Source organism: Manis javanica, chromosome 1 (genome assembly GCF_040802235.1).
Source record: "Manis javanica isolate MJ-LG chromosome 1, MJ_LKY, whole genome shotgun sequence".
Lineage (NCBI taxonomy): Eukaryota > Metazoa > Chordata > Mammalia > Pholidota > Manidae > Manis > Manis javanica.
In genome coordinates this window covers 68,320,640-68,347,161 of record NC_133156.1, presented here as the reverse complement: position 1 = coordinate 68,347,161, position 26,522 = coordinate 68,320,640, and positions in this window count along the sequence as shown.

The window sequence follows — 26,522 nt, the reverse complement described above, 5'->3', positions numbered from 1 at the left end:
TTGATGCTGTTGTACTTTTGGCTTCAACGTGCATTCCTGGCTCAGCCTTGTCTTCCTCGTGGTGACTTTATGATCCCGAAGTCTCTTTCCTTTTTCCCATCTCTTGCATGTTGATGTTTCAGCTTTCTCTCACCCTACTGATTTTTACTGGGCAATACTCTTTTGTTTCTTAGCTTTAACATTGTCTACATGATAAGGACTCATATTTTTATCTCTTGTGCCTCAAATTCTACTGGATACTTCCACCTTGATATTTCAAGGTATAACACAGTCAATGAGTAGAAAATTGAAATCGTTACATTTACCCCATCTGCCCTTTCTAAATAATTTCCTTCATCAGTTAATGATATTTATGTTGATCCTGTCTCTGATTTAAAAACCTCCCAAAACATCTTTAGTTCCTGTCACTTACTTCCTATAGTTACTAAGCCATGTGGATTAGAAGTATTAGATTCCTTTTGGAAGATTCACCACTTATCATTCCCACTATGATTCTTTCCTTATAATCTAGTCCCTGTTATTTCTGACATAGTAACCTTCCTAAAACACAAATTGTATAGGCTTAATCATTTGCTGAACATTCCTCGGCCCCAGACACACACCTTTTCTTGGTCCCTTTATCTACATTAGTATAACACTAGTATGTAAAAAATCATTAAGATCACACATGAGATCCTTTTTCAGCATTTTAACTTAACCTTCCAGCCCCATGTTCCTTGCTTATTAGGATACATGTTATGCTCTGAACACCTGCTATAGTTTCCATTACTGACTGTGGCCTTTGCTCTTTCACACCTCTTTGCCACTGAACGTACTATTCCCTCTGATTGGAATGTCCTACTTGGGCTTCTCTGCCAAGAAAAGTAAAGAAATAATTTGTCTACTTGATTTGATTGTATAATTATATCCCTACTTGTTACAGAAATAATTTTAGGCTGTTTTTATAAAATTAAATAAAAAATGTGATTTCCTGAGGGACTGTGGAAGTCTAAGTAGTCCTTCAGTGATTTTCCCTTGGAATTCATGCCTTTGTGTAGCCCTCTGCCCTGTGTATGATCTGGACTTAATTGACTTAGTTCAAAGGCACAAAGTATGGGAGAATTAATGAGATGCTATTTCCAAGATTAAACTAAAATACGATAGCTTGAGTCCTCTCTTGAGCTCTATTACTCTACCTTGGATTTCTTGACTAGGGAAAGCCAGATGCCATATTATGAGGCACAGAAGGGTTAGGAAGTTGGAAAGACACTCACAAAGTTAGTAGGATTTCAGGCCTTTATGAAGCTCATAAACACTGCTACTATCCTCTTTGTCAACCTAACAGACAGTTTGAAGACGTTGCCACAGGTCCTGAGTACCAAGACTCTAGAGCATTGTCGGCATTCCTAAGCTGACAGTCTTAGGCCCAGTAAAACTCCTAAACCACAGTTAGTCATTTGAGTTCCTAATTTATACTGTCTGGCATTGAAGCTTCAGGACACCTCAAAAAATTCATACAAGTGGCAAGTGATCTTTCTGGGGCTGGTGTTCAGTGAGAAGTCAGAATCTAGTCCTTTTTCCCTCCATTCACACTGTTCCTTGTCCGAAACCTGAAGACACTTGCTGAAGTTTAGCTGTCTCACATTTCATACCGACTGAATTATCTTGCATAAGTAGTGACAGAGAAAGAGTTCTGACTCCCTTTCTGTAGAAAGAAAAGAAGGAAGAAGCTGAAGGCTTTTGCCTAAATCGCAAAGTTGGCCTAACAAGGGTCTGGCCTGGTATGTAAAATTAGGAGGGATTGCTAAGGTATTAGATACCAAAATGAACAGCAAATCAAGAATCTGATGATAGCAGGCAGGAAGGTATGTTCTCCTCATTACCTGTTCTTCCATGCCACCATCAAGCCAAGTCTGCCACATCTGGACTCGATTTCCATTTTTTAATATAAATAAAGTTTCTTTAGAAATCCATCATTCCATTATAGTTGGTTTTGGTTTTTGGTAAAAAATAAGTCTAGTTTCTTACTAGTGAAACTGAATTAGCTCAGTCTCTGTGTGTGTGTGTGTGTGTGTGTGTGTGTATGTGAGAGAGAGAGTAAGAGAGATGGTTTAAACAGGAAAATAAACCCTTTGTTTATGTAGCCGAACTACATGAAGAATGTTAAAGAAATTTTTATGTCAAGATGCATCTCTATACAGAATAAGGAAATAACAATCTGCAATGAAATATAAAAAGTAAAAAAAAGGTAAATTGCCGTTTTTTGGCATCTTAAAATATCCAAAAGCAATGGGAAATTCAGAAATCCTTATGAGTAGTACAATTCACACACACAAAACAACAAAGAGCATATGATACTGTTAATAAAAAAAGTATTTAGCATTTGTTTATTTGAAGTCCTATTTAAATGGAGTGCCATCTGAGTTTTTTATCCTTGGATAATTCTTTTATCAATTGTTTGACATCAGTTATTCATGACATGATGCAGTTGAAATGAATTCACTAGATAAATAATAACCTATAATTCTGCTTCCCCATTATAATCCATGACTTTTATATTTATCATTCAGATATAAAAATTACTTAGGGATACAGAAGAGGCACAGAATGCTTTGTTGAATCAAATGTAGTGTAGGGCAGCATCTGAGAAGAGGGGCAGCTGGCCTCACACCAAGATTACTCTCTAATCTGTACTATCTGAAAATACACAGTCATGGAGAGAACATTTTTTTGGTCTTATTAATAAGTAGGGATTGGAGACAGGACAATACTTTTTTAATATGCCTCCTGTCTTTTCTTCTTTCCGTAGGCATGGTTAGGTATCCTCTATATCTCACCTTCACAGAAAGTATCATTACTACTTCTCAACTCCTGAATTAGCACATTTTTATTGAGTTATTTTTGCTATGTCAAATAGCTGCCTGTCAACTCAGAATGCTTACCAGACTGTAAACAGTCTATATTTGTCTGGCCCACATCAATTTTACATGTGAAAATATTAGATGAAAACAAAACAAAATAAAGCAATAGAATAGGATATAACTGTAGTAGATGCATTAATTAATTGTTAGGATTGAAAAGGCAGTAAACATACAAAATTCTAAATGTAGGTTTTAACAACTATTTTTCTGTCATCATTTTACCAACCTTTTGTATAACTTTTCTATATCCAACTCCTACTAATTGGTGGATTACAAATTACTCTAAATAATTACAAATCATACAGTACAGATATGAGTACTACATGCTACAAAATGCTTTGTTCTCATTGTCATTTTCAGTGTAAAATCAGTTATAAAATGGACAAAAATGTTTTCTTTTTGCAGTATAGTTATTTTCTCCATTGTTGAGAGAGCTTGAGAGTTCATTGCACTGAATGACTAGCAAAATAAAACTCAAAATATATTCACACCTTTGAAGTTTGTCTCTTTAAAGTAAAATGGGAAATTTTGAACTGATTTTTGGTATACCATTATTGCAGTTTCATTTTCCATTTCTAACCATATATTTATTGCCTATCACCAACCTTATTAGCATGCAGATGACTATACTGTGTTGTCATAAATTTAGAGAGATATTGGACAGAGTTGAACAAAACAGAAAAGAATGAAGACATAAAGTAAATCTGATGGCAATATTCATTGATGCAAAATGAGAAAACATAATGCTTGTTTTACTGCAAAGTTTTCTTCTCATCAGAGGTATTACTTTGGTGTTGTTATGATGTTCACAGTAAGCTGTTTCATAATAATACAAACGGATGTGGATGTACTGGATACTCTTCCATTTGTTCCCCAGATCTGTTTCCCACTCAGAAAGTTGATTCTATGAACCACAACAATGGACTTCTTTGCCTCTAGTTTCTTGTTTGGTTTTACTAATCAGAGGAATCAGTGGGAAATGGGGGGCAGGGAAGAGAGAGAGAAGATTGAATTTGGAGTAGTTATTTTCCACTTTCTCTTCTTAGTAGTTCATATTTACTTCTTTATTTGTTGTTTCCCTTTACTAAAAGGCATAGTTTGTGCCAGGCAATCCACTCCATAAAGTTATCCTATTTGTGTAGACGTAATGGCTTCCTGTTATTATCTCCTGGAGTACTACATTATTCTTTGTAGGTTTCTTTAATCCTTCCCCACAAATAAATAGTTTTGCTTTTAAACTTCTGAAATCACCCAGTTTCAGTTCACCAAATGTTTTGTGCCTGGAACCTGATTTATACAGTGATGAAGGACAATGGACGTGAACTTCTAAAAGAAGTTGCTTAAAGTCTTGAAGCATTACTTGCAATCATTCTATAAGCTTTCTTAATACCTAATATAAGAAATAAATTATGAAAATACTTCTTTTATTCTTTTGAGAATAGAGAAATCAAGTATGGGGGAACTGGAGAACTATATTAATATATAATATATACTCTTACACATATGTAGATACAGATGTGTATACATATATATGCACACACACATATATATATATTTTTTTGATACTCTATTTCTGAAACTGTACCAATTAAGATATTTTTAATTTAATTTTTATTTTATCCTCCCACTTCTTTTGGATTTCAAAGCCCCTGAAATACAACCAATTTGCTGTCTACCCAATTGTAATCCATCACCTTGTCTCTAGAGCTTGAGCTCAAAATACCCTATTTGAGAAGAAAAAGAAAAGAAAAGAAATTAAATTTATCTCTACTCTTCCCCTTGGTTGCTTCCACATCCAGCTTCCAGTTTTCTTCCCACACAGCTACAACATCCAACAAATTGGCAACTCTCAGTATCTGAGACAATGATAGCTATTAATTCAAATAATTCAACTTCTCATTTAAAACACAATAATAATAATAATAAAAGCAAATGCAGTTACACGAGATCCACACCCTCATCATACCTGGAAAAAAATCCAAATTTCAAATAACTTGTGGTTTGAAAAGAAATCAAGTAAAGAAATAAGCAAACAGAGTCACTTCTGTGAGCCTCTGGGATGTCCAAGGGAAATTCATGGGGGAAAAATAAAACTGCATGGAAGAGAGAGGGCACCTAGGAGAGGGAGTCCAAAAATAATCCCAGACCATCATCAGGAGTGAAAGATCATTTAAAATAAGTGAAAAACAGAAACTATAGGGACAAGATTTATAAGGACATATTGGCTGCAAAGATAATGAATCAGCTGGTAAGGGCAAGGGCAGGGGAAGAGAACAGAAAAAGGCATTCTTTGGAAACAACATGGTGAAAGGAAAATGAATAAGTGAGAAAATTGAAGATATTTCAAGGCAAAAGACATTTTTTAATTGAAGTATTATTGGTATACACTCCTATGAAGGTTTCACATGAAAAACAATGTGTTTACCACATTCACCCATAACCCATAACCCAATGCAGTCACTGTCCATCAGTGTAGTAAGATGCCACAGATTCACTATGTGCCTTATCTGTGCTACACTGTCTTTTCCATGATCCCCCCCATACCATGTATGCCAATCATAAACCCCTCAATCCCCTTCTCCCTCCCCCTCCACCTGTCCTCCCCCACCCCTCCCCTTTGGTAACCACTAGTCCCTTCTTGGAATCTGTGAGTCTGCTGTGGTAAGGCAAAAGACATTTTAAAAAATTAAAAGACATAGAACCCATACCCCATTTCATCACTCCCCCTTAAGAAATATCTAGTAAAGAACTATACTTTGTTAGACCGAAGTGGCTGCTTTTTAATCAGGATTCTTATAAAACACAACAGATTACCAGTCCTGCCCACAAAGAAGCAGAGAATCAAGCACTCCTTTTCTTTAAAACTTGTGATGAAATTAAAATGAAAAATGTGATGCTACAATTCAGTAGGCAAAATTCCCTGCTGCAATAAATATACAAATAAGAAAAACAGTAGTGAGGCAAAAGAAAGCTGTAACAAGGCACTTGAAAGCAAACTAAATATCTTAAGCCAAACATGTGGATTTGAAAAATTGTCTTCAGTCAAAAATTCAAAATCTAAAGCATAGTGTTAGAAAAAGGAAGAAATTTAAAAAAAAAATGATTGAACGAAGTAAAGTAAAGAAAGGATTAATTAAAATCTTGTCAGAAAATAATATGAAACTACAAAGTGACTAAGGAAGGATCAAAAATTGTTTTAAAAATAATGTAAGGTTGAGGCGGAGCCAAGATGGTGGCGTGAGTAGAGCAGCAGAAATCTCCTCCCAAAACCACATATATTTATGAAAATATAACAAAGATAACTCTTCCTAGAATAGAGACCAGAGGACACAGGAAAACATCCAGACCACATCCACACCTGCAAGAACCCAGCACCTCATGAAGGAGGTAAGATACAAGCCCCGGCCTGGCGGGACCTGAGTGCTCCTCCCCCCAGCTCCCGGCGGGAGGAGAGGAGTCAAAGCAGGAGGGAGAGGGAGCCCAGGAGTGCTGAGCACCCAGCCCCAGCCATCTGGACCAGAGCGCAGACACAGTGCATGCGTAGGGTCCTGGATACTAGGGAAACAGGGCAGCAAGAACAGTGAGTGGGTCCCTGAGGCTGGCAGTGGAGGACAAAAGAAAAGCGAGCAGCTTTTTTTTTTTTAGTGCTCTTTGGAAGTCTTAAAGGGACAGGGACCCAAAAACCAGATGAAAATGTCCCGGGACACTTAGTCTGGCAGCAGGGAATCTGGGGATCTCTGGGCACTCTAACTCCCTGGGCAGCAGGGAGCACAGAGGCCCCTCATGGAGATAAATAGCCTCCTGGCTGCTCCACCTCCAACACGGCTCCACCATATTGGAGCAGGAGCCTGAGGCAAGCCATGCCCACAGCAACAGGGCAGATAAACTCCATAGCAGCCGGGCAGGAATCAGAAGTCCTGTCTGTGTGTGGCTGCCCACCACAAGCCACTAGAGGTAGTTGTTCTCCCAAGAGAGGAAGGCCACAAACCAACAAGACGGAAAGTTCTTCCAGCAGTCACTAGTGCCAGCTCTGCAAACTATCTCTATCACCATGAAAAGGCAAAATTGCAGGCAGGCAAAGATCACAGAGTCAACACCTGAGAAGGAGACAGACCTAACCAGTCTTACTGAAAAAGAATTCAAAATAAAAATCATAAACATGCTGACAGAGATGCAGAGAAATATGCAAGAGCTAAGGGATGAAGTCCAGAGGGAGATCACAGATTTCAGGAAGGAGATTAAAGAAGTGAAACAAACTCTGGAAAGATATATAAATGGAATGGATAAGATGCAAGAGGCCATTGATGGAATAGAAACCAGGGAACAGGAACACATAGAAGCTGACATAGAGAGAGATAAAAGGATCTACAGGAATGAAACAATATTAAGAGAACTGTGTGACCAGTCCAAAAGGAACAATATCCATATTATAGGGGTACCAGAAGAAGAAGAGAGGAAAAAAGGGATAGAAAGTATCTTTGAAGAAATAATTGCTGAAAACTTCCCCAAACTGGGGGAGGAAATAATCAAACAGACCATGGAAATACACAGAACCCCCAACAGAAAGGACCCAAGGAGGACAACACCAAGACACATAATAATTAAAATGGCAAAGATCAAGGACAAGGAAAGAGTTTTAAAGGCAGCTAGAGAGAAAAAGGTCACCTATAAAGGAAAACCCATCAGGCTATCATCAGACTTCTTGACAGAAACCTTGCAGGCCAGAAGAGAATGGCATGATATATTTAATGCAATGAAACAGAAGGGCCTTGAACCAAGGATACTGTATCCAGCACGATTATCATTTAAATATGATGGAGGGATTAAACAATTCCCAGACAAGCAAAAGTTGAGGGAATTTGACTCCCACAAACCCCCTCTACAGGGCATCTTACAGGGACTTCTCTAGATGGGAGGACTCCTAAAAAGAGTACAGAAAAAAACACCCAACATATGAAGAATGCAGAAGGAGGAATAAGAAGGGAGAGAAGAAAAGAATCTCCAGACAGTGTATATAACAGGTCAATAAGTGAACTAAGTTAGGCAGTAAGATACTAAAGAGGCTAATCTTGAACCTTTGGTAACCACAAATCTAAATCCTGCAATGGCAACAAGTACATATCTTTCAATAGTCACCCTAAATGTAAATGGACTGAATGCACCAATCAAAAGACACAGAGTAATAGAATGGATAAAAAAGCAAGACCCATCTATATGCTGCTTACAAGAAACTCACCTCAAACCCAAAGACATGCACAGACTGAAAGTCAAGGGATGGAAAAATATATTTCAGGCGAACAACAGCGAGAAGAAAGCAGGGGTTGCAGTACTAATATCAGACAAAATAGACTTCAAAACAAAGAAAGTAACAAGAGATAAAGAAGGACACTACATAATCATAAAGGGCTCAGTACAACAAGAGAATATAACCATTCTAAATATATATGAACCCAACACAGGAGCACCAGCATATGTGAAACAAATACTAACAGAACTAAAGGGGAAATAGACTGCAATGCTTTCATTTTAGGAGACTTTAAAAAGCCACTCACCCCAAAGAATAGATCCACTGGGCAGAAAATAAGTAAGGACACGGAGGCACTGAACAACACACTAGAACAGATGGACCTAGTAGACATCTATAGACCTCTACAACCAAAAGCAACAGGATATACATTCTTCTCAAGTGCAAATGGAACATTCTCCAGAATAGACCACATACTAGCCCACAAAAAGAACCTCAGTAAATTCCAAAATAATGAAATTCTACCAACCAACTTTTCAGACCACAAAGGTATTAAACTAGAAATAAATTCTACAAAGAAAACAAAAAGACTCACAAACACATGGAGGCTTAACAACATGCTCCTAAATAATCAATGGATCAACGAACAAATTAAAATAGAGATCAAGGAATATATGGAAACAAATGACAATAACAACACAAAGCCCCAACTTCTCTGGGATGCAACGAAAGCAGTCTTAAGAGGAAAGTATATATCGATCCAGACACACTTGAAGAAGGAAGAACAATCCCAAATGAATAGTCTAACATCACAATTATCGAAACTGGAAAAAGAAGAACAAATGAGGCCTAAAGTCAGCAGAAGGAGGGACATAATAAAGATCAGAGAAGAAATAAACAAAATTGAGAAGAATTAAACAATAGCAAAAATCAATGAAACCAAGAGCTGGTTCTTTGAGAAAATAAAAAAAATAGATAAGCCTCTAGCCAAACTTATTAAGAGAAAAAGAGAATCAACACACATCAACAGAATCAGAAATGAGAACAGAAAAATCATGACAGACTCCACAGAAATACAAAGAATTATTAGAGAGTACTATGAAAACCTATATGCTAACAAGCTGGGAAACCTAGGAAAAATGGACAACTTCCTAGAAAAATACAACCTTCCAAGACTGACCAAGGAAGAAACACAAAAGTTAAACAAACCAATTATGAGCAAAGAAATTGTAACAGTAATCAAAAAACTACCCAAGAACAAAACCCCCGGGATGGACAGATTTACCTCAGAATTTTATCAGACACACAGAGAAGACATAATACCCATTCTCCTTCAAGTTTTCCAAAAAATAGAAGAGGAGGGAATACTCCCAAACTCATTCTATGAGCCAACATCACCCTAATGCCAAAACCAGGCAAAGACCCAGAAAATTACAGACCAATATCCCTGATGAATGTAGATGCAAAAATACTCAATAAAATATTAGCAAACAGAATGTAACAGTATATCAAAAGGATCATACACCATGACCAAGTGGGATTCATCCCAGGGATGCAAGGATGGTTCAACATTTGAAAATCCATCAACATCATCCACCACATCAACAAAAAGAAAGACAAAAACCACATGATCATCTCCATAGATGCTGAAAAAGCATTTGACAAAATTCAACATCCATTCATGATAAAAACTCTCAGAAAAATGGATATAGAGGGCAAGTACCTCAACATAATAAAGGCCATATATGATAAACCCACAGCCAAAATTATACTGAACAGTGAGAAGCTGAAAGCTTTTCCTCTGAGATCGGGAACAAGACAGGGATTCCCACTCTCCCCACTGTTATTTAACATAGTACTGGAGGTCCTAGCCACAGCAATCAGACAAAACAAAGAAATACAAGGAATCCAGATTGGTAAAGAAGAAGTTAAACTGTCACTATTTGCAGATGATATGATACTGTACATAAAAAACCCTAAAGACTCCACTCCAAAACTACTAGAACTGATATCACAACACAGCAAAGTTACAGGATATAAAATTAATACACAGAAATCTGTGGCTTTCCTATATACTAACAATGAACCAATAGAAAGAGAAATCAGGAAAACAACTCCATTCACAATTGCATCAAAAAGAATAAAATACCTAGGAATAAACCTAACCAAAGAAGTGAAAGACCTATACCCTGAAAACTACAAGTCACTCTTAAGAGAAATTAAAGGGGACACTAACAGATGGAAACTCATCCCATGCTCGTGGCTAGGAAGAATTAATATCGTCAAAATGGCCATCCTGACCAAAGCAATATACAGATTTGATGTAACCCCTATCAAATTACCAGCAACATTCTTCAACGAACTGGAACAAATAGTTCATAAATTCATATGGGAACACCAAAGACCCCGAATAGCCAAAGCAATCCTGAGAAAAAAGAATAAAGTAGGTGGGATCTCACTCCCCAACTTCAAGCTCTACTATAAAGCCATAGTAATCAAGACAATTTGGTACTGGCACAGGAACAGAGCCACAGACCAGTGGAACAGATTAGAGACTCCAGACATTAACCCAAACATATATGGTCAATTAATATTTGATAAAGGAGCCATGGACATACAATGGCAAAATGACAGTCTCTTCAACAGATGGTGCTGGCAAAACTGGACAGCTACATGTAGGAGAATGAAACTGGAGCATTGTCTAACTCCATACACAAAAGAAAATTGAAAATGGATCAAAGACCTGAATGTAAGTCATGAAACCATAAAACTCTTAGAAAAAAAAATAGGCAAAAATCTCTTAGTCATAAACATGAGTGACCTCTGCTTGAACATATCTCCCTGGGCAAGGAAAACAACAGCAAAAATGAACAAGTGGGACTATATTAAGCTGAAAAATTTCTGTATAGCAAAAGGCACCATCAGTAGAACAAAAAGGTACCCTATAGTATGGGAGAATATATTTGTAAATGACAGATCCGGTAAAGGCTTGACATCCAAAATACATAAAGAGCTCACCCACCTCAACAAACAAACAAAAAAATAATCCAATTAAAAAATGGGCAGAGGAACTGAACAGACAGTTCTCCAAAAAAGAAATACAGATGGCCAACAGACACATGAAAAGATGCTCCACACCACTAATTATCAGAGAAATGCAAATTAAAACCACAATGAGGTATCACCTCACACCAGTAAGGATGGCTACCATCCAAAAGACAATCAGCAACAAATGTTGGCGAGCTTGTGGAAAAAGGGGAACCCTCCTACACTGCTGGTAAGAATGTAAATTAGTTCAATCATTGTGGAAAGCAGTATGGCGGTTCCTCAAAACACTCAAAATAGACTTACCATTTGACCCAGGAATTGCACTCCTAGGAATTTACCCTAAGAATGCAGCACTAAAGTTTGAAAAAGACAGATGCACCCCTATGTGTATCACAGCACTATTTACATTAGCCAAGAATTGGAGGCAACCTAAGTGTCCATCAGAAGATGAATGGAAAAAGAAGATGTTGTACATATACACAATGGAATACTATTCAGCCATAAGAAGAATACAAATCCTACCATTTGCAACAACATGGATGGAGCTAAAGGGTATTATGTTCAGTGAAATAAACCAAGTGGAGAAAGAGAAATATTAAATGATTTCACTCATCTGTGGAGTATAAGAATAAAGGAAAAACTAAAGGACCAAAAAACAGCAGCAGAATCACAGAACCCAAGAATGGACTAACAAGTACCAAAGGGAAAGGGACTGGGGTGGATGGGTGGGTAGGGAGGGATAAGGAGGGGAAGAAGAAAGGGAGTATTATGATTAGCATTCATAATGGGGGGGTGGGAGAAAGGGGAGGGCTGTGTAACACAGAGAAGACAAGTAGTGATTATACAACATTTTGCTATGCTGATGGACAGTGACTGTAATGGGGTTTGTGGGGGGACCTGGCATATGGGAGAACCTAGTAAACATAATGTTCTTCATGTAATTGTAGATTAATGATAAAAAAAAAAGAAAGAAAGAAAGAAAAGGGGGATTACTCCCTGATAGGATAAAACTAACTGCAAGTTACCAATTAATGCATGCTTTAAATATCCTTAATTTTGATCATTTAAAGGGTGTCAGGTGATCAGCTATGGGAGTACATTTTTCTGATAATATTCCTTTCTTTTAAAAAAAAAAAGTAGTTCCTGTGTGGTGATCTCCAATAAGATCTTCACAATTTTATAAAGGGCATATCAAAGTGTGGGCAAAGGGTTTGTTTGTGTTTATACAGAGGATCAAAGCCTAATTTGGCTACCTGGAAAACAAATTAAGATATGATATGATGAAGAACTTCCAACATCAACATTCTCTGGAAGAGTCATTCCAGAAGATGATCATCAAAAAACTTCAACAAAGATCCTGGAGCTGTTGCAGTTGTAGCTGCATTCATCCCACCGGTTCCTGGACTTGCCATTGGAATTAAGAAGGAGATATCTAAGCTGGCCTGTGCATACAGTAAAACAACAAATTTGACTGGATCTATACTGTTGGAACTCAACCAAGAATTAGGAGAAGTGCAAGTTGCAGCGCTCCAAAATCTTGCGACTATAGACTATCTACTGTTAAAAGAGCATATGGGATGTGAACAGTTCCCAGGAATGTGTTGTTTTAATTTGTCTGATTTTTCTCAAAATATTCAAATTCAGTTAGACAATACCCATCATATCATTGATAATTTTTCACAAATGCCTAGAGTGCCTAACTGGTTTTCTTGGTTTCACTGGATATGGCTGGTAATTGTAGGTCTGCTTTTGTTATGTAGCTGTATTCCTATTATGTTAATATGTGCACGTAATTTAATTAGTAATTTAAAACCTATACATGCTTATGTTACACTACAAGAAAATATGTCATAGAAATAATAGAACTTCCCATGTTTTCTTCTGTCTGCTACTTCTATAGCTTCTCTTCTTCCTTCATAATTACAACCCCTAAGTAGAATTCATACCTCATATCGAAATTACCAAGTATCATAATTCTTCCAAGTGGTAAAGATATCTAAAGCCAAATGCTGGGCATAGTAGCCATAGGGCATAAATCTGCAAAGAAGTAAAAAGCTAACCTTTTCAATCAATATTGCTTCTCTCTCACTTGCCAACTTTACATTTCCCTGTATGGCCCTGGAAGATGACTGGTTAGCCAGAGATGGGTAAGACTCCTCAAGCGAGAAACAACCTAAGACAGGCACAGTCACAGGGGGGCCATCAGGTGAGAAATTGGCGATCAACCGAGGTGAGGCTTAGAACCTCATCCCCCCTGTTTTGAGAGAAATCTGCTGCATCCGTGAATGTTTTGTTGCCCTTGTCTAGCTTGGATTAATACTTAGTCTATAGGCACACACCTGATCATCTACATTTGCCCTCTTACAGCACTAAGCTATGTTTTCTACCTTTATCTTGCATCTACCTACCACTTCAGCATTTTATTAAAAAATAATAATAATAATAACAAGGGAGAAATATGGGATTCACATATAAATCAAGTATAAACATCAAATGAATAATCATAATTGACCTGAATGTTTATAGTTCATGATACATGATCAAAACTGAAAGTTTCTGTGATGACTGCCCTTGCACTGTTCACCATGTAAGAACTTACTCACTATGTAAGAACTTGTTCACCATGTAAAAACTTATTTTTTATGCTTCAGAAGATTGGAGACTGTTGAGAATTAGGCTTGGGGTTGATTAATGATTTTGCATTGAGTCCCCTATACAGAATTTTTTGTTGTTAACAACCATTTGATCAATAAATATGAGAGATGCCCTCTCAAAAAAAAAATTTGCATATGTTTATATTTAGAAGAAAAAAAAATAATGTAAGGTTGAAGGCACTGGGGGGAGGGGGGAGAACATTAGACACTGGTGACGTGCCAAAGTCCCCGGCTGCTGCCCCCTCCCAACCTGAAAAATGTGCCTTAGGCTAGCCAATCCTCACTCCTCTCTAAATCTAATCTCTGCCTCCCCTTACCTTTAAAAACTCGCTGCCTGCCTACTTTTGGATGACTTTCCTGGCCTGTGATAGCCAGACTGCGGAACCTCGCCCGGGGGCATTCAAATAAATTACCTGGCCCTTTGTTGCCTCTTTGCCTGCTTATTTCAGCTAGAATTTACCTTACAAATAAAACATAAAGGTCATGAAATAAAATCAGAATAAAAACCAAAGATATTCAGTGCTATAAAGGCATAAAGAGAAAAATGTCTTAGAATGTAATACAAGGAAAGAAGAAATCACATGTTTAATAGAAATTTTTAAACATTGAAAACAGTAATGCAACTGAATTAATTTGTACCTATAATTCAATTATGCTTTCCAGAAATACAAAAACGTCTGAATCTATGTTGAGAAGGACAGCATATATAGGGACAGTTGGCTCACACTGATCGATTCCAAGTCTTAATAAAACTTCCAGACTTTAAAGATAACAACAAAAGAACATTAATTGCTGACAAAAGGGAACATGTGAGTCTCCATGAAAACAAATTCAAGTATTTTACATGGGGAAAAAATATGAGAATGGCTTCAGAAATCTCAAAAATAATATGTAAGAAAAAGCAAAACTGGTGAGACATTTTCAAGAAACTCAATAAAAATGTAGAGCAAGGGAAACAAAAGCAAAAATGAACAAGTGGGACTATATAAAACTAAAAACCTTCTGTACAGAAAAGGGCATTGTCAGTAGAACAAAAAGGCATCCTACAATATGGGAGAATATATTCATAAATGACATATATCCAATGAGGGGCTTACATCCAAAATATATAAAGAGCTCACACACCTCATCAACCGAAAAGCAAACAATCCGATTAAAAAATGGGCAGAGGATATGAACAGACACTTCTCCAAAGAAGAAATTCAGATGTCCAACAGGCACATGAAGAGATGCTCCACATCACTAATCATCAGAGAAATGCAAATTAAAACCACAATGAAATATCACCTCATACCAGTTAGGATGGCCAACATCCAAAAGACAAACAACAACAAATACTGGCGGTGGGAGTAATTTAATTCTATTCTGCTGGTGGGAATGTAAATTAGTTCAACCATTGTGGAAAGCAGTATAGAGGTTCCTCAAAAAACTAAAAATAGAAATACTATTTGAACCAGGAATTCAGTCCTAAGAATTTGTCCTAAGAATAGAGGATCCAAGATTCAAAAAGACATATGCACCCCTATGTTTATCACAGCACTATTTATAATAGCCAAGACATGGGAGCAACCTAAGTGTCCATCAGTAGATGAATGGATAAAGAAAATGTGGTACATATACACAATGGAATATTATTCAGCCTTTAGAGGAAAAATCCTACCGTTTGCAACAACATGGATGGAGCTAGAGGCTATTATGCTCAGTAAAGTATGTCAGTCAGAGAAAGACAAGTACCAAATGATTTCACTCATCTGTGGAATATAACAACAAAGCAAAAACTGAATGAACAAAACAGCAGCAGATTCACAGAACCCAAGAAGGGACTAACAGTTACCAATGGGAAATTGACTGGGGAGGGTGGGTGGGAAGGGAGTGAGAAGGGATTAAGGGGCATAGTAAAGGGGGGGCACAGGGAAGGCAGTATAGCACAGAGAAGACAAGCAGTGACTCTATAGTATCTTACTATGCTGATAGTGACTGTAATGGGGTATATAGTGGGGATTTGATAATGGGGGAATATAGTAACCACAATGGTGCTCATGTGAAATCTGAGCATAAAATTGTGTATCAGTGATACCTTAATTTAAAAAAAAAGAGTGTAGAAACCATGGCTTGTGTACCCAGCCAATTTATCTTTAATTATGAAGGATATAGAAAAAAAATAGTTTAAATGTTCAAGAGGTCAGAGATTTCTATACCCTTGAACCTGAAGTTGTCTACTGAAACATGAAATTCACTCAACTGAGGGAGGATTAACATAAGGACTGAACATTTCATGTACTTGTAGATCTCAGACTGAATTAAAATGAAGGTATAGTGGAAAAGTAATTTGTTACATGCTATATGTTATTGGTAGAATATTTTGGCATAGAAATAATTCACAAAAAAGATACAGAGAGGTGAAGGATGAGGATAGGAAAATTTAAACTCATTGTTGCATAATATTTGCTAATTTAAGATTACCAGTATAAATTGACAAATAAGATAGTAAAAGATTAAATGAGAAAATTTGAAAAAATTAAGTAGAAAAGGCATAAATACAAAGGTAACACTAAAACAAAAAGTCTAACCTTCCTAAATACCAAAGGCATAAATAAGATTAAAGAAAATATAATTATGGAGATAAAAGCTTAGAAATATGATGTAATATGCATACTAATGTAGAATAATATATCAACTCATCTATTAAAAGACAAAAATGTAACTTTTCAGTTTGTTCTAAACAGCAAGACCTATCTAAATGATGATTAAGTAGACATCTAAAATAATTTTAAAATACTAAAATGAAAGCTACATGCATATTAAACAGGCAGATCTAAATAAGAATGCAAGGGTATCAATCCTGGTATTAGGTAGAATTTGAAAAGGAAGCATTGTAAGCGGGAAAGAAGGATACTTTAATGTTGAGAGCCGCAAGTCACAATAAAGATGTTGCATTTATAAATATCTATGCACCAAAAATTGCAGGGATTGCTTTTGTAAAGCAAAATCTTCAAGAACACATTAATAGTAGATGACTTCAGTGTGTCTATGTCTGTCAGTATCTGTATCTGTATTGAAGTCACCCACTATTAATGTACCTTGTTAGTGTGTCTTTGAAGATTTTATTTGTAAGTGATAAATACAGTCAAAATATGCTTATCCATAAATATCTACATATCTATAGCTGTATATATACCTCATACCCAGATAATGTAGCATGCATTTTTCTCAAGTGCCCATGGGGCATTCACAAAAGATGATCAAAGGTAAGGTACAAAGAAAATATTATTTAGCACCATAGAGTAGAAATGTTTCAAACAGCACTCTCAGATCAAAATACAATAGAATTAAGAGTTCTTAACAATTTAAAAAACAACCAAAAGGCCTTGCACCTGGAAATTAAATACCTCCTTTTAAACTGCTCTTTGGTTAAAGTGGAAGTACAAAGTAAAACATTTCAAAAAAATAATAACTAAAATACCACATGTCATTATATGTGGAATACATTTAAAATGGCGATTATCAGAAAACATGACACTAAGGCCTTTTATTAGTATTTTTAAAATTGAAAATAAATAAATTATATTCCCAGTTCAAGGTCTAAAATAAATAACAAAAAGTAAATGAAAAAGCAATATTAAGAAATACAGCAAATGTGAAACAGAAAAATAAGATAGAAATAGATATAAAAGTTTAATAAATTCATGTATCCAACATAACTTACTTGAAAGAAGTTAAAAGATAAACTGTTAATGAAGACCAACATGAAAGAAACCACAAATACACAAAGTAATGACAGGAGAAAATAACCATTGAAACAGAAGGAAAAATATCAGAGGAATTTGACAGTATCAGGGTCTTTTTAAAATGTTAATAGAATATATATTATTAGAATTCTTAAGATGCTTTCTCTTAATAATACCTTACTAAAATTGCCATTTATTTTGCTTATGATTAGAGGAACTTAACAAATTTTTAAAAATGTATTAATGATTTGTTTATTTGAAAGCAATGGTGGTTGTCCCTCTTCAACTTGACTTTAGTCAACTGATTTCACAATATAGAGAAAAAGAAATTATTTAGTGTTATATTAGCTCCTTATCCAAGGATGTATATTCTGAATGTGAATATATGATTTGTTACTTTGTAACTGAGACAACCTGCTTACTTTGCATCCAATGCAACTTTTTGTGTGACTATACCTGGCTCCAAGGGAGGAGGGATAGTGCTATTTTCATTCTAAGTGTCTTTGTACCAAGATGAGCACTGGGTATTCTATGACCAAGAATAAAATGGTAAATAGATCCAAATAAATAAAAAAGAAGTACCATCTGATATGCTATTGCTAAATTAATTAAAAGTGTATCTCCATAATCCCAGAACAAGCAGCAAAACTTACATCCTGTTATTTTATTCACAACTTGGTCAAATTGCTTTATCTCTTTCTGCTCAACTATAAAAATATTTAGAAGATTTTAAAATTTTATTCCACAGTCTGCTATTATAGTACAGTGTAGATATGGTGTCAAATTAAGCTTGATTGCACATAGATTTTTTGAAACTCCTTCCATATGTCCATATAACTTTATGATTTTTCTTCCAGTCCTTTAAATTTACAGGATTAAGGGGACAAAATTACTTTGCCTTCAACCTGCAGGTGACAACTTGTAGCAGATAGGGCACTCATCAGTGTAACCAGTGTCTTTTAAAAGAATGAAAATGGTGACCTGTGTTCCCCTGAATGTTCCTGCAACCATCCAGCTTCACATGAAGAAAATATATTTTCAACCTGTACATTACTTATGATAAAACAGCAAATCTCCTGGGCTCTGGGAGGTTTAGTTGATCAAAACTGTTATTTACAGATTTTCCTGAGGAGGGACCATTTTGATACTCTGATATTGCCTGCTATCCAATAATTCTCATTCAGTTCTTCACATTCTTTCACATTTTGGTATGTCTGAGGGAAGAATACACATTTCAAATAAATTTGCAGTGTTTTGTCTATATTCTAACATAGAGATGAATCTTAAGTAAGAAATTGAATTAGCATAAATTAAAGAAATAAGCAACTTTTAGTTCTTTTGCTAGGTACATATGTTAGTGTTTTACCCTTATAACATAGTAAGGATTTCACTACTAGGAAAACATCCGCAAAAATGGAAATTAGGTCAGTAAGAAATATTCTAAACCTCTACTATAAATGTGTATACGAGCGAGTAATAGTTACATTGCACAAAACAGAGTTATGAATTCTGAAGCAATTTTTCAATTCTTAAGGAACACTTTTCCCATTAGTGTAACTTCTTTATTTTGCTCTGTTGAATTTGAGAGCAGAATCACTTTTGCTACTTAGTAATTAACAGATAAAATCTGTTAGAATATGTCATTATAGATCATTGCCAAATAAAAAGCAGCACCAGATGGTGTGCTTTATGTTAAGCTACAGTGCACATGCATTAGGACTTCTTTTTCTCTCCCAGGAAGATTGTAATTTATTTTAGAGAGATCCTTTATACTATGGAAGCTGTAGAGCAAGAAGCTGTTTATACTAACATGGAATCTGTAAAGATTGTGCTATCATGTCTGGCTTTAATATTCTGTGATGGGCTACCTTAAGAAACAGTATAATGCTTCATTTATTTTCCATTCTTCTTTCTTCTCCTTACTTCATCATCATCCTCTTCCTCCTCTCCTCCTCTTTTTATGTTGTGGACAATTAACCAGCACAACTGAAGCTAAATTATGTTATTATTTAATTAGTCTAATTGTCTATCACTTAATAAAATATTGTAAGATCTAACAGTTACAGAAATTCTTCATTAGCCTTTCTTTTATTGATGTTCTAGTACATTCTGAGAGAAAAGGTTCTCCATCTTCCATCCCCCAGTGATGATGTGGCTGCTAAAATTTGCCTCTCATTGTACTCTCCTTAATTAATTCAAGCTCTTTTTGCGGCCTTGGATCCATAGGCTGAGGCCTTTCTCTCACTCGCGCTTTATCTTAAACAGTCTTACCTACTTTGGAAATGATTCGATTTGAATTGGAATCTTGTCCCCACCTTCTAAGTCCTTAGCCATTAACAGGTACAGAAAAAGTGTATAGGAAGAGTTCTGGAGTGCTTTGCATTTGTGCAAACGATTCATCTGGTGAGAGCTGATTAACTTAATGCAATCTAGTGAGCCATTGTTCACTGTCCACCAAAAACTGAAGTAATTATGCAAAATTTATCAGAATGGATTAGGTTAAAGATGTTAACTGAAGTAGAAAAGCTAAAGAGTAAAGAATTTTTATTTTATTTAAAAGCACTAATAGCTGTGTTAGTAACAAATGTTTTATAAGTAGGAAAAAAGCAGTTTTACCACCTCTGATATTTTCTGGATGAATATTATTAGCAAATTAAGGAAGATGTAGTAGGATAAGATTTTTCTCTCTCCTTCCATATGAAAGGTCATCTTAATTTCAGTACTATTTGGACTCAGTTTTCTAGCTGTTAGTCTCATGGAATAAATGACATTGAGCAATTATAGGGAAAATGTTTAAAAACAAATTTAGAGAAATGAAAGTGTTTATTTATACTTTACTTTAAATTTGGGAGTTGTATTAGTCTGCTAGGGTTGCCATAACAAAATATTACAGAGTGCATGGCTTAACAGAAATTTATTTCCTCACAGTTCTGGATGCTGGAAGTCCAATATCAAGGTACTGGCAGGGTTGGTTTCTTGTGAGGCCTCTCTTCTTGGCTTATAGATAGTCACCTTCTTGCTGGGTCCTCACTTGGCCTTTTCTCTGTGGTGTGCACTTCTTGTGTCTCTTCCTCTTCTACAAGGACCTATTGGATTAGTGCCCCCCTTAGGACCTCATTTAACTTTAATTATATCTTTAATCACCCTATCTCCAAATATAATCACGTTGATGTTCAGTACTTCCATATATGGATTTTGGGGACACAATTCAGTCTATTGAGATAACCACTTAAAAGACACAAAATAAAAATAAAAGCTGTCATGACATCTCAGAGACTCATTTACCTCCAAAAAATTACCCAGATGTAACTGAAACTTAGATATGGAGCTAGTAAGTTCAGAAATAATACATATGAAGTATATAAGGACTAATATTACATCCTCTTATACCATTCCTTGGTCCACTGTTGTACAAAATATGTTCAACTGAAAAATAGTCTCTACTGATTTTCCTTTAAAAAAGTATTCCCTCTTCAAATAAGTTTGAAGAATGCTGCATACAAAATGATCTTTATGAATATTTACAATGCCATGCGCTCTAAGGAATTCACAACGTTGACAAAGTTTCATATGAACCTAGGTTATTATTTTCACTTCTTGCTAATATATGTGAGTTCCAGAGATAGTTCTGCATGAAATGCCCTGAAAAAAAAAACAAACAAACCCAGTTAAGTGTTACATTGCTCTGAAGCACAGTTAACAGTTATGGATCTGTCACATTAAATGTTAACCTTCTACTTGCTGCCTTACTTGCACTGTAGGGAAGTTTGCTTACACTTCCTGACTATTTACTGTATTATGGCTACTTTAGAACTGTTTGTGGGGAATTCTAAATTGTTCAAACCTTTCTATGACTCTACTTTAAAAAGTAAAATGCAAAAGAAAAGTTTAATACTGTAGAATGAATAGAAGTGTCAGAATGGAGATGAGCTAGTTATTGTGAATTATCTTGCTTTTATTGGCTGCAGTTAAGCTTTTGTGGTTAAATAAACAGTTTTCTGAGATTGAGTATGCTTCATTTGTCCATAAACATGCTCAAGAACCATAACAATATTAGAAGTTTTAGTGTTGTATACACTGAACAAATCCACACATTATATCTGTAGATATTATTTATTCAACATTCGTCATGCATTTCAATGAGCAAAAATCACATGTGCATAGAAAACACTTTCCTCAGAATCAGCAGTCAGATTCTTGTCTTCTTCCAAGAAGAGACCTGGCAAAAGAAAAGACTATCTGAAGCGTTCAATGCCATTCAAGTTCAAATACTGAATAAACTTGGCATCAGTCAAAAGTTGAATATATTAGGAAAAAACAGCTTGTAAGTAAACATCCATTCACTTAGGTTGGAAAAAAATGAAAAACCGAAAGCACAATGGACTAACACAGGGGTAGCTGCAGAGTGCTTATGGCCCTATTCTGCCTCAGAGGTCAGAGAACAGAGTTTTGATAGAAAAGTGGAGGAGTACTTTCTGTTCTTAGATCCGCTGTCCCTAGATATCTAGAATGCCTTTATGCTAACCTCAAGAAAAAAACTAGTGTTTTTGTTTGATATTTTATAGATCACTTGAAACTCTATTAAACAGATACTTATATGGTACAAAGATTACATTTTCTTTTAATCCTCATTATTCAGTTATTAACACAAGGGCTTATTACAAAAATTTTAATGGATACTACAATAAAAACTGATAAAATGTAAAAAAAATCACTACTATGTTTTCAATAATGGAAATCTGATTTTTCAATATCAGAAAGCAAAATTAACTGATAAACATTTTGTGTATTTGTAATTTGCCATTTGTATTTTCTCCAATTAAGTTTTTTTTAAGTTAGTGAATCATACATTAAGTAAAACAATATGGAGAAGGAAAAGAAAGAAGATATTTTCAACCCACATTTATATACTTTGAATAGCACAGCTAAAAGTTATTGAGCAGTGTTTTTTTTAAATTTTGCATCTCACTATTTTAGCTTTCAAAAGGAAAAGATCGAAAGGATCCATGACAATTACGTGAATACTTTCCCTATGACTGAGAAATAAATATGTGAAGGTAAAGCTTCCTGGCTCTAGGGGTTAATTTGTAAGCAATAGCTATTATTCTCTTTTTTTAGAAATAATCATACTTCACTGGACTTTCTTTAGTATAAGTTGTCATCAAACATTAAGAATGTTTTATGAGATTTATTTCTCTAATGTGTATTGTCTAGTGCTTCCCTGAATTTCCTAAGATAGAAACAGTTTTACTGTTTTTTTATTATTTTTATGCCAACTTTTCTTATATCCTAAAAAGTAGTAATAGTAAGCTAGTTCAGTAACTTCTTTGTAGATTATTAAAGTAAAAGATTTTTACAGGAGTATTTTTGATTGCCAAAAGGACTGCTTCAATTATGTATTTGTTCATTTAGTATACATTTATTATGTATACCTGATAATCAACCTTTTCCTTGTATACCAAAAATGTTGTTCCAATATTTGTATTTCCATTTGTTAAATGCATTCAGTAGAAATTTATCATCTGCAATGACCAATTATAATTTTAAAAATATTTTGGTTCTTACTGTATTTAAGCTGAGATTTTCATATCAAGTGACAAAAGCAAACATATTTTTCCCTATAATATTCCTCTAAATAAAATAATTTAACTCTTTACTTCCATAATACTTTGAAAGGAAAGAAAACACAGATTAATTAACTTTTACCTTTCTGAGGATCCTAATCAAATTTTGCTTTTTCCTTAATAAACATTATCTTAAATATTAATATTCTGGTGCATAAAGAATAATTTTGAAAAAAATTATTTTGCCCTTGAATGAGCTTTGTTATTGAATTCCCACAGGTGATTCTTTTATTTCTAATATATTACTATACATTGCACATATAATGCTACAGATTTTCACCATCATACTCTAGGCCCGGGAATTACTACACACATAAAATATATTGCACAATCTGCATACTTATATTCCATATGAATACTCAAAATGAATTTATAGGCTTCATATAATCAAATACAAAATAAACATACTAAAGATGTTTTTGCTTGAATCCTCTAAGTTGGAGAAGATAAAAATACTTCTAATATTTGAACGTTTAAAAGAAGTCTCAAATTAACTTTGAAAAGAACACCTTGGAATACTTAATTGAATACTTTATGAAAACATTGAACTCAGAATTGATCATGCTGACCTTGAACACATCATCAGTTCTTTCAAGAATGGCTTTAGGGGCTTGATGCATTTTAAGTGAGTTGCAAAGATCCATGATGAACATCCTTAGATTTGCATGTTTCTAAACTCATTTTTCCCATTTACCTAAGACTATCAGACTCTAAGGGAACTCCTTGCTATAGAAAAATTTGTATTAGCAAAGTTATACATTTTAAGCTCGTGGTTGGGGTAGGGAGGTAGGAGGAAGGTGAAACAATATTTGTCTTGAATAAGGTCACTAAATATTTCTTTGGAATAGTCTATTTCCAAAGGGCACATCAGAATTTTGCTGGATGAACAACAGAATTAGCACAAAGGAGTTTACACTTTATTTTGGTATGTAAGCGTCAAGTTTTGGTAACTGAATTTTTTTGCTTTACCACATGAAAAATTGCAGAGTAGAACAAAAAGAACATATCATTTAAAATATGCAGCTTATTATCTAGACCAGCCAAGTTCTGTCATGTGGATTAATCCTCAGTATCTTTATTTTTAAAAAAAGAACTGGTAATCCCTACCTCAAAGCATTCTGTGAGTAAGACAAGAATTAAACTCTTCCTATAAAGGGTCATGTTTATAAATTTGTTAGTAATTTTAAATGAGTAAAATAGACTGTGTGTCCTGAATGAGAACCCCAAGCATAGAAAAAATACTTAAAACTGTGTTTTTCTAAATCATCCCTATCTAATAGAACTATTTGTGATGATGGAAATATTCTAAGTGCTTTATGTCCAGTAAGATATGTATTAGCTTCATGTGGCTATTAAGTAGTGGAAACATGGTTAGTGCAATTGAGGAATTGTTTTAATTTCATTTTATTTAAATTTAAACCCAAATAGCCACATGTGGCTATTGACTCCTTTTTTTTAGACAATGTTGATCTATTAAGAAAAACAAACAAAAAAATTGCTCATTGGGGAGGTTCTGAGAAGGATATAGTTAGAATATTTCTGAAACACCTCATAGAAACAATGAGGACCAATATGGTAGCAAGACAATTAAAAAACAAAGTTTACAAAACAAAACAACTTAGGTTACAAAGAATCTCTTAGTATCTCAGTGTGTTATCAGATGGGTACAAACTACTGATAGCTACAGGACTGTGTAATAGCAACATTGGGGCATGAAATGCATGGAAAATGACTAGGCCAACAGATATGTTTGAGAACTCCAAAACAACCAACAATTACTTAAAGGAAAATATGGAGGAATAACAGAAGAACAGCTAAAACTAGGAAGACTTTGCCAACTCCAATAGTAGGTCCACATTTATATCTCAGTTAGATGGAGCGGTCTAGGCCCCTTGAACCTCAAAACTAACAAGCCAACACTAACTTCTAGAACAATCTTCATTTTGAGGAGAAATGCAAAATGGAGTTTAGGAATAGAACCTAAGAAAGACAGGGTCAGGAGAGACAAAGGAAAGAGATAGTTGAGGTAAAAGTGAGGAAAGGGAACAAATCTTAGCAATTCCTATTAATAATAATCGGAATTAGCCATATTCCTCATTTTAAAGCACATTGTTTTCAATATTTAGCTTCCCTATGTGCCAAATATTTAACCTCAGAGTTTTCCAACCCTGACACTCAGTGTTTGCTAAATATGTAACTTCATTATACTACATTTTCATGTCCATCACCACAGACATTACAACCAACAATTAGTATTTTCAAGATACAATCATTAGAGAAAACCAGATTTATCAGTGTAACTTGTGCACATTGGATAGGCATATTTGTAAAGGAATCATTTTCAGACATAACCTACTTATGCTTTGATTCAGTGATTTTTCACTAATAAGAAACAAATGAAGTAAGGTATAGTTTAAGGTAATGTTTTAAGGTATAAGTTTTAAGTACGGTAATGTTTTAGCAGGTTCTTGTTTCAAGTAAGAAAATTTTAAAATGAAAAATAGTTAAAATACAGCAAAATACAGCACAAAAATTGATTATTACATGTCTAAAGAACATGTTGATAACCATCACTCAGATCATTAAACAGGACTTTTCCAGTTACCCCAAGAGGGGACAGTCTGAATTACAACCTAAGCCAAATGACTTACTCTGCCTAGTTTCAGCATTCTTTAGTTTTAACCAAAGTATTGTTCAAATACAGTGTCATGTTTGTTTCAGATGTACAACATAGTGATTTGACATTTATGTATTTTGCAAAATCACCATAACAAGTCTAGTTGCCAGCTGTCACTGTACAGGATTAATATGGTATTGTAGACTATATCCCCATGCTATACAATACATCCATCCCCATGACTTACTGATTTTATAAGTGGGAGTTTGTAGTTCTTGCTCCCTTTTACTCATTTTGATCCCAGCAATGCCCCTCTTTGTCAGCTATCAGTTTGTTCTCTGTATTCAAAATTCTTATCTGCAAAATGGACATGATAATATTCTTGTCAACAGAATTTTATATACATATATATATATATATATACACACACACACAGAGACATATATTTTATGTATATGTATTATATACTTATATAAGTATATTTTACATATGTCTAAGCTATTATGTATGACATATATAAAACTTTGTGTATATACATATTCAGGTGTGTGTATGTGCAAATATACTTATGCTAAAATGTAGCATACAGTTAAATTTTATATATAGATTTTCATATTTATGAATCTTGGTGAATTCACTTATTAATTTTTATAGTTAATATATAGGTTCTTTTGTATTTTCCAAAACACAGTCTCATCATCTGGTA